Source organism: Salvelinus sp. IW2-2015, unplaced genomic scaffold, assembly GCF_002910315.2.
Source record: "Salvelinus sp. IW2-2015 unplaced genomic scaffold, ASM291031v2 Un_scaffold2412, whole genome shotgun sequence".
NCBI classification, from domain to species: Eukaryota; Metazoa; Chordata; class Actinopteri; order Salmoniformes; family Salmonidae; genus Salvelinus; species Salvelinus sp. IW2-2015.
The window spans coordinates 44802-55261 of record NW_019943733.1 but is presented as its reverse complement, the minus strand read 5'-3'; the positions used below and the strand labels follow the sequence as shown (position 1 = coordinate 55261).

At 44.3% G+C, this 10460-nt stretch overlaps 1 pseudogene; it reads right to left on the bottom strand.

Annotated features, from left to right (window-relative positions):
- LOC112073897 (short transient receptor potential channel 6-like) overlaps positions 1-10460 on the bottom strand; it is a 46881-nt pseudogene that overhangs the window by 12973 nt on the left and 23448 nt on the right.

Below are 10460 nucleotides of genomic sequence, written 5' to 3'. Positions count from 1 at the left end.
TATAGCAGAGAGCGGGAACTGAAGGACGCCAGGAAGATGGCCAACATTCCGAAGTCCAGGAAGTTCCAGGGTTCTAAGAGGTATTCTCCCGCTCCCTGGGACCAGATCTCCTTTACCTCCGCCCAAATCATACCTGAGGGAGGGATAAAGTAGTTCATAGATGCTCCTTTCACCCCAGTTCAGATTATTCCACTGGACTTACTTTACATTTAGTTGTGTTACAGCCTGAATTCAATGTAGATTAAATAGATTACAGTACACCATAATGACAAAGTGAAAACATGTTTTTAGAAATGTTTGCTAATTGATTGAAAATTAAATGAAGAGATGTGTAATTTACGTAAGTATTCACACCCCTGAGTCAATACATGTTAGAATCACCTTGGCCAGGTTTACAGCTGTGAATCTTTCTGGGTAACTCTCTAAGAGCTTTTCACACCTGGATTGTACAATATTTGCAGATATTTCTTTGTAAAATTCTTCAAGCTCTGTCAAGTTGGTTGTTGATCATTACTAGACAGCCATTTTCAAGTCTTGCATAGATTTTCAAGACGATTTAAGTCAAAACTGTAACTAGGTCACTCAGGAACATTCAATGTCATCTTGGTAAGCTCGTTTCCTGCTGAAAGGTGAATTTGCCTCCCAGTGACTGTTGGAAAGCAGACTGAAACAACTTTCCTGGATTTTTGCCTGTGCTTAGCTCTATTCTGTTTTTTTATCCAAAAAAACTCCCTAGTCCTTGCCAATGACAAGCATACCCCTAACATGATGCAGCCACCACCATGCTTGAAAATATGAAAAGTGGTACTCAGTGATGTTGGATTTGCCCCAACATAACACCTTGTATTCAGACAAAGTTAATTTCTTTGCCACATGTTTTGCAGTTTTACTTTAGTGCCTTTTTGCAAACAGGATGCATATTTTGGGATAGTTTTATTCTGTTCTGTACGAGTTTCCTTCTTTTCACTTTGACATTTCAGTTAGTATTGTGTAGTAATGGTAGATTTCCGGTCAGGCGATGTAAGAAGACGTGTTTGAGAAAGGTACCCAATTAAACATTTATTTWAAAGTTTTTACACGCCGCTMTAAGTTTTTATGTTGATGTATCAGTTTGTTATATTCTTTTAATCACTTTTTATGGTACCATGWGCAAGACCAACCCAAAGAGAACTGCTACGACCAACACATCGTCGAAGGCCGAACCAACTACTGAAAATGGCTGCCCTGCAGAGTCGGAGGCCTTGTCTATGACCACGCTTGTAGCTGAGGTAGCAAAACAAAGAAGTAGCCTAAAAGAGGATATGGCTTGTCTCCTCAGCACTTCGCTTACACCTCTCCAAAACTTCCATTGACGCCTTTTGCGAAACAGTCAACACGTTTGGGCGATGCCTCACTACACTAGCAGGTTTCTCCATTGACAACACCGAGCGGATTGCTGAGCTGTCTCTCATATGGAAACAGCCAACACAGCTCTACTTTCCAAGGTAGATTCGCTGGAGAATTATGCCAGAAGGGAAAACATCCGATTGTTGGCGTCATGGAGAGAATTAAGACTGGAGTCAACCCTGTGAAATTTGTCTCCAACATGCTGGTGGAAGTGATGGGTAAAGGTGTCTTGGACAAGCCGCCAGAGCTCGACCGAGGGCACAGATCCCCCTAAACCCAAGAGCAACCTAGGTTAATCATAGCCCGCTTTCATTATTACCAAGACAAGGAACGTGCAATGTGCTGGGCAAGGGAGCGTGAACCAAAATTCTGTGGCCAAGATATATGCTTCTACCCGGACCTGGAGTGCCAACCTTGTGAAGAAACGAGCTGAATTCAAGGACATCAAAACCGGTCTCAACAAGAAGGGGATCAAGTTTCAGCTCCTACACCCTCCCCGTCTTCTATGCGCATAGGGTYAAGCTGATCGAGGAAGGCTAGCAGTCGGGCTGGAGGAATATATGGCTGGCTGGCTAATTTGCTAGTATTTGCTGGCTGACAACGGACTGATTTTCATGACATCCACTTGGATATTACTTTTCACATGAAAGCAATGTTTTATCTTCTCATTCCAGGAGCACAGACTTATTGTTTTGTTATATTTGACTGAGACTAATGGCAACTAATACGTCACACTCAAACGGGAGCTGGCTGGAGACACTTGACTGTTTACTATCTGGCTAGCTAGCTACATTTACTTTGAGATGTATTTCTACATGGCTCATCTCCAGGAGCACCGAGTGACGTCTTCACTACGTCTNCTCCAGGAGCACCGAGTGACGTCTTCACTACGTCTATACTTGGCTGAGAAGATTTCAGACAACAGGGACATTCGGCTGACTTGCTAGCATGGCTAGCTACGCACAACAAAACCAGTGCTCAAGCACTGACTGGGCTATTTGAATGTGGCGGTGGATTTAGTTAAGCACTTCTCCTCCATTTCTAGCAGTTAGCTAGCTGAGATATACTTTGACATATGGACAACTACCTAGCTAGCTACATCTAGAATCGACTGAACATGACCTGTATCCATGTACGTAGCTGGCACTAGTAACACATGTTAAATATCCAACGTGGGTTTTTTATGTTTAAGGGATACTTAAATGCTCATTTCTACCAGCATGTTAAATGTGCAACCAGAGGGAAAAAAAACTCTAGACCACCTTTACTCCTCACACAGAGACGCATACAACGCTCTCCCTCGCCCTCCATTTGGCAAATCTGATCAAAACTCTATCCTCCTGATTCCTGCTTACGAGCAAAAACTAAACCAGGGAGTACCAGGGACTCGCTCCAATAAGGAAGTGGTCAGATGACGCAGATGCTAAGCTACAGGACTGTTATGCTAGCACAGACTGGAATATGTTCTGGGATTCTTCCGATGGCATTGAGGAATACAACACATTAGTCCCTGGCTTCATCAGTAAGTGTATCGATGGCAGTGACCGTACGTACATACCCCAATCAGAAGCCATGGATTACAGGCAAAATCCGCACTGAGATAAAGGSTAGAGCTGCCGCTTTCAAGGAGCGGGACTCTAACCCAGATGCTTATAAGAAATCCCGCTATGCCCTCCGATGAACCATCAAACAGGCAAAGCGTCAATTCAGGAATAAGATTGAATAGTACTAAACCAGCTCCGACTCTTGTCGGATGTGGCAGGGCATGCAAACTATTATGGACTACAAAGGGAAGCACAGCTACCAGCTGCCCAGTGACACGGGCCTACCAGACGAGCAAAATAACTTKTATGCRTGCTTCGAGGCAAGCAACACTGAAACATGCATGAGAGCATGTTCCGGATGACTGTGTGATCACGCTCTCCGTAGCCGTTGTGAGTAAGACCTTTAAACAGGTCAACATTCACAAGGCCACAGGACCAGACGGATTACCAGGACGTGTAGTCCGAGCATGCGCTGACCAACTGGCAAGTGTCTTCACTGACATTTTCAACCTGTCCCTGACCAAGTCTGTAATACCAACATATTTCAAGCAGACCACCATAGTCTTTGGCCCAGGAACACCAAAGGTAACCTGCCTAAATGACGTTAATTAAAAGCTACCGACCGCGTAGCACTCACGTCTGAGCCATGAATGCTTTGAAAGCTGGTCATGGCCAACATAACACCAATTATCCAGAACCCTAGAACGCGCTCCAATTTGCATACGCCCAACAGATCCACAGATATGGCAATCTCTATTATTGCACTCCACACTGCTTCTTTCCTACCTGGTAAAGAGAACCCTACGTGAGAATGCTATTCATTGACTACAGCTCAGCGTTCAAACACTATAGTGGCCCTCAAAGCTCATCACTAAGCTAAGGACCCTGGACTAACACCTCCCTCTGCAACTGGATCCTGAGGACTTGCTACGGGCGCCGCCCCAGGTGGTAAGGGTAGCAACACATCTGCCCACACTGATCCTCACACGGGGGCCCTCAGGGGTGGCGTGTCAGTCCCCTCCTGTACTCCTGTTCACCCATGATTGCATGGCCAGCACGACTCCAACACCATCATTAAAGTTTGCCGACGCACACACATTGATTGTCCTGATCACCTATACAACGATGAGACAGCCTATAGGAGGAGGTCAGAGACCTGGCCGTGTGGTGCCAGGATAACAACCTCTCCCTCAACGTGAGCGAGACAAAATAAAGAGATTGTGGACTACAGAAAAGGTGACTGAGCAGCGCCCCTGGTGTTGTTCTCTTCTCTTTACACCTCTGTTTTGTTAGGTGTCTGGTTCTCTTTACACCTCTGTTTTGTTACGGTGTCTGGTTTCTTTCACACCTTGTTTTTTTATGGTGTCTGGTTCTCTTTCACACTGTTTTGTTATGTGTCTGGTCTCTTTCACACTCTGTTTTGTATGTTGGTCTTTACACCTTGTTTTGTTATGGTGTTGGTTCTCTTTCACCTCTTTTTGTTAGTGTCTGGTTTCTTTACACCTCTGTTTTTGTATGGTGTCTGGTTCTCTTTCATCTTTACGTCCTTTCCACCTCTGTTTTGTATGTGTCGGTCTCTTTCACACCTCTGTTTTGTATGTGTCTGGTTCTCTTTAACACCTCTGTTTTTGTTACGGTGTCCTGGTTCTCCTTCACACCTCTGTTTTGTTTTATGTGTCTGGTTCTCTCACACTCTGTTTTTATGGGTCTGGTTCTCTCTTTTCACGGCCTATCCAGAATATAACACTTTTTTTGGTAAAAGCCCTTCTCCCTCTGTTAAGAAAGTAGAATCTCCGCCATTGTTGTTAGTGACATGTTCCTCTGTCACTCAACCTCCATTTAGCTATAAGGTCAGTTAGGGTCAGGGTTAGGGTTTGAGGTTGGGTAGTTAGGGTTAGATCTGGAGAACTTAACCTCATCTTTACTTCAAACAACTCATTCTGCACCGTTCTATCGAATGCAAATTTGCTTTATTAGACAAATAAACAGATTCGATTTCTCCATCACACTTTGGGAAACACACTTAAAGGTAAATCATTTCCTATTTCTCTCTTCTTAATTTTTTTATTTATTTAAATTTATTTATTTCACCTTTATTTAACCAGGTAGCCAGTGAGAACAAGTTCTCAGTTACAACTGCAACCTGGCCAAGATAAAGAAAAGCAGCTGTGACACAAACAACAACACAGAGTTACACATGGAAAAACAAACATACAGTCAATAACACAATAGAAAAAAAGGCTATATACAGTGTGTGCAAGAGTAAGATTAGGGAGGTAAGACAATAAATAGCCATAGTGGCGAAATAATTACAATTTAGCAATTTAAACACTGGAGTGATAGATGTGCAGAAGATGAATGTCAAGTAGAGATACTGGGGTGCAAGGAGAAAGAAAAAAATATCAGTATGGGGATGAGGTAGTTGGATGGCTATTTACTGATGGGCTATGTACAGGTGCGGTGATCTGTGAGCTGCTCTGATAGCTGGTGCTTAAAGTTAGTGAGGGAGATATGAATCTCCAGCTTACAGTGATTTTTGCAGTTCGTTCCAGTATTGGCAGCAAGAGAACTGAAGGAAAGACGGCAAAGGAAGAATTGGCTTTGGAGGTGACCAGTAAAATATACCTGCTGGAGCGCGTGCTACGGGTGGGTGCTGCTATGGTGACCAGTGAGCTGGCATAAGGCGGGGCTTTACAGCAAAGACTTAGATGACCTGAGCCAGTGGGTTGGCGACGAATATGAAGCGAGGGCCAGCCAACGAGAGCATACAGGTGCTGTAGTGGGTAGTATATGGGGCTTTGGTGACAAAACTATGCAACTGTGATAAAACTGCATCCATTTGCTTGAGTAGGTGTTGAGGCTATTTTTGTAATGACATCGCCGAAGTCGAGGATCGGCAGGATGGTCAGTTTTAAATGAGGGTATGTTTGGCAGCATGAGTGAAGGATGCTTTGCTCGAAATAGGAAGCGATTCTAGATTAATTTGGATTGGAGATGCTTAATGTGAGTCTGGAAGGAGAGTTTACAGTCTAACCAGACCACCTAGGGATTTGTAGTTGTCAGAACGTCCAGAGTAGTGATTGGCTGGGCGGGCGGCGGTGCGGGCAGCGATCGGTTGAAGAGCATCATTAGTTTTACTTGCATTTAGAGCAGTTGGAGGCCACGGAAGGAGAGTTGTATTGTATTGAAAGCTCTCTGGAGGTTAGTTAACTTCTCTGGGATGCTAACGTCCCACAGGCCAAAAGAGTAAAAATGCAGAGGCCATATTCAATAAATTACTAAAAAATCAACTTCATTAAATCACACGTGAAAAGATACCAAATTAAAGCTACATGGTTTGTGAATCCAGCCAACATGTCAGAATTCAAATAGGCTTTTCGCGAAAGAAAACGATGCTATTTATCTGAGGATAGCACAATAGTAAACAAAGACAGAGAAGCATATTTCAACCCTGCAGGCGCACACAAACGCAGAAATAAAAATATATCCATGCCTTACCTTTGAGCAGCTTTCTGTTTTGGCACTCCAATATGTCCATAAACATCAACAAATGGTCCTTTTGTTCTATCGTAATTCCGTCGTATATATCCATAAATGTCCATTTATTTGCGTGTTTGATCCAGAAAAACACCGGGTTCAACTTGTGAAACTTGACTACAAAATATCTCAAAAGTGTACCTGTAAACTTTGCCAAAACATTTCAAAACTACTTTTGTAATACAACTTTAGGTATTTTTTTACGTAAATAATCGATCAAATTGAAGACGGATGATCTGTGTTCAATACAGGATTAAAACAAACTGTAGCTAGTCTTCTGGTCATGCGCCTCTAACAAACAGGAACAAACAAGTGACCCTGATCAAATGTCCGTTCTTCTTCTTACACAAAGGAAAACCCTCAACCAATTTCTAAAGACTGTGACATCCAGTGGAGCGGTAGGAACTGCAAGAAGGTCAATTAGAAATCTGTATTCCCAATGAAAAACCATTGAAAGAGAGTGACCTCAAAAAAAAAGATCTGAATGGTTTGTCCTTCTGGTTTTCGCCTGCTAAATAAAGTTCTGTTATACTCACAGACATATTCAAAACAGTTTTTAGAAACTTCAGAGTGTTTTCTATCCAAATTACTAATAATATGCATATCTTATTTCTTGGGGATGAGTTAGCTGGCAGTTGAATTTGGGTATGGCTTTTTTCAATCCAATCTTGCTGCCCCTATCCTAGAGAAGTTAACACCGTGTCCAAAGAAGGGCCAGAAGTATACAGAATGGTGTCGTCTGCGAAGAGGTATCTAAGAGATTCAACCAAGCAGCAGAAGCAACATCATATGATGTATGCCAGAAGAAGAGAGCCGGCCGGGCCCGAGAATTGAACCCTGTGACACCCCCATAGAGACTGCCAGAGGTCCGGACAACAGGCCCTCCATTTGACACACTGAACTCTGTCTGAGAAGTAGTTGGTGAACCAGGCGAGGCAGTCATTTGAGAAACCAAGGCTGTTGAATCTGCCGATAAGAATGTGGTGATTGACAGAGTCAAAAGCCTTGGCCAGGTCGATGAATACAGCTGCACAGTATTGTCTCATCGATTGTGGTTATGATATCGTTTAGCACCTTGAGCATGGCTAAGCGTCACCCATGACCAGCTCTGAAACCAGATTGCATAGCGGAGAAGGTACGGTGGAAGGTACGGAAGACCTTAGAAAGACAGAGTAGGATAGATATAGGTCTGTAGAAGTTTGGGTCTAGAGTGTCTCCCTCTTCGAAGAGGGGGATGACCGCAGCAGCTTTCTAATCTTTGGGGATCTCAGATGATACGAAAGAGAGGTTGAACAGGCTAGTAATAGGGGTTGCAACAATTTCGGCTGATCATTTTAGAAAGAGAGGGTCCAGATTGTCTAGCCCTGCTGATTTGTAGGGGTCTAGATTTTGCAGCTCTTTCAGAACATCAGCTATCTGGATTTGGGTGAAGGAGAAATGGGGGAGGTTTGGGCAAGTTGCTGTGGGGGGTGCAGGGCTGTTGACCAGGGTTGGGGTATACAGGTGGAAAGCATGGGCAGCCGTAGAAAAATGCTTTTTAAAATTCTCAATGATCGTAGATTTATCAGTGGTGACAGTGTTTCCTAGCCTCAGTGCAGTGGGCAGCTGGGAGGAGGTGCTTTTATTCTCCATGGACTTTACAGTGTCCCAGAACTTGTTGGTGTTTGTGCTGCAGGATGCAAATTTGTGTTAGGAAAGCAAAGGCTAGCTTTTCAAACTGCCTGTGTATATTGGTTCCTAACTTCCCTGAAAAGTTGCATATCGCGGTGGCTATTCGATGCTAATGCCGTACGCCACAGGATGTTTTTGTGCTGGTCAAGAGCAGTCAGGTCTGGAGTGAATCACGGGCTATATCTGTTCCTGGTTCTACATTTTTTGAGTTGGGCATGCTTATTTAAGATTGTGAGAAAGCACTTTTAAAGAATAACCAGGCATCTTCTACTGACGGCATGAGGTCAGTATCCTTCCAGGATACCCGGGCCAGGTCGATTAGAAAGGCCTGCCCGCTGAAGTGTTGTAGGGAGCGTTTGACAGGGATGAGGGGTGGTCGTTTGACCGCAGACCCACTACGGACGCAAGCAATGAGGCAGTGATCTCTGAGATCCTGGTTGAAGACAGCAGAGGTGTATTTGGAGGGCAGGTTGGTTAGGATGATATCTATGAGGGTGCCTGTGTTTACGGATTTGGGGTTGTACCTGTAGGTTCATTGATKATTTGTGTGAGATTGAGGGCATCAAGCTTAGACTGTAGGATGGCCGGGGTGTTAAGCATGTCCCAGTTTAGGTCACCTAACAGCACGAGCTCTGAAGATAGATGGGGGACAATCAATTCACATATGGAGTCCAGGGCACAGCTGGAGGCAGAAGGTGGTCTATAGCAAGCGGCAACGGTGAGAGACTTGTTAAATAAACAATGAAAAATTTAACCACAGCTGATCAACACCATTCTGGGATTAGGACAACAATACTACGTCTCTCCATCACCAGAAAGAAAGGCTGAGTCTTCAAACGTGGCTTCCTGTRGGCCCGCAGAAGGATTTTATTGGATTGGAGATCGATCCTCCTTAACCCTCATTGGCTCAAAGATCTGATGCTGTTCCTAAAATTAGAAGATATTAAGTATACCATTTGAGCGTCAACCAACTCATTTTATTCCCTCTGGGACCCGATAATATCCTATTTTGAACAGCTCCAAACACTTCCTCCTGATTAGTACTCTTGGACTCACCCCCACCAATTAAGATTATTGCTATATAGGCCTACAAAATCACCTAATCACCTGAAATTGTTAGGCTATTATGTTTTTGCTTGTATTGAAGTAACGTTGTATCATTTTGTTTTCTGACATGTAACTCAATGACTTCCCTTTCTTTTTAAATGTGTTTGGAGGGGGGTCGAAGGGGGCCAAAAAGGGGAAAATGTGTCGTTACATTTTATCTTTCATTCAGTGTGAACAAAAATATTATACAAATATTTGGAGTAACTACACTGTTGTTTATCCAGCCTCAGTTCTCTTTTATTACAGCCATTGGCCTCATACTGAAATCCTTGAGAGGTTTCCTTCCTCTCCGGCAACTGAATTGCCACCTGTAACAAAGGGGTTGAATCCTTCTTGACTGAAGACATTTCAGCTTTTCATTTTTTATAAATTAGTAAAGAAAATTAAAAGCATAATTTCACTTTGACATGATGACGTATTGTGACACAAAACATTTAATATTTTTTTATTTAGGCTGTAACAACGAAATGTGGAAAAAGTCAATGGGTGAGATTACTTTCTGAAGGCACTGTACCTATAGCTGGGAGAAAGAGGGAGCGAAGGACAGAGGGAGCGAAGGACAGAGGGAGCGAAGGACGGAGGGAGCGAAGGACGGAGGGAGCGAAGGACGGGGGGAGCGAAGGACAGGGGGAGCGAAAGACAGAGGGAGCGAAGGACGGAGGGAGCGAAGGACGGAGGGAGCGAAGGACGGAGGGCGCGAAGGAGCGAAGGACGGAGGGAGCGAAGGAGCGAAGGACGGAGGGAGCGAAGGACGGAGGGAGCGAAAGACGGAGGGAGCGAAGGACGGAGGGAGCGAAGGACGGAGGGCGCGAAGGAGCGAAGGATGGAGGGCGCGAAGGATAGAGGGAGGGAGTTAGTAGCCAGGAAATTATATTATAGCAGCAGGATATGATGTCAGACTGACCAATGACCCAGGATATGATGAGAGTCTCCATCCAGGTGAAGGGGGTGGTTTTCATACGATACAGCAGGGTGGGGTCACGCTCTGGAGAGGAGAAGGAGGAGGAGATGACGAACAATTAAAGTTGCAAGCAGCAACGCTGGGATTCAAGCTGTGGGCCCACTGTTCCACCATCAGGCCAAATTGGACACATKGRCCTAGAATGGGGTTAGTCTGTTATATCTGGTGTAAATCTCCTGTCTTATCTGGTGTCCTGTGTGAATTGAAGTATGCTTCCTCTAATTCTCTCTCCTGGAAGAACTGAGCCCTAGGAC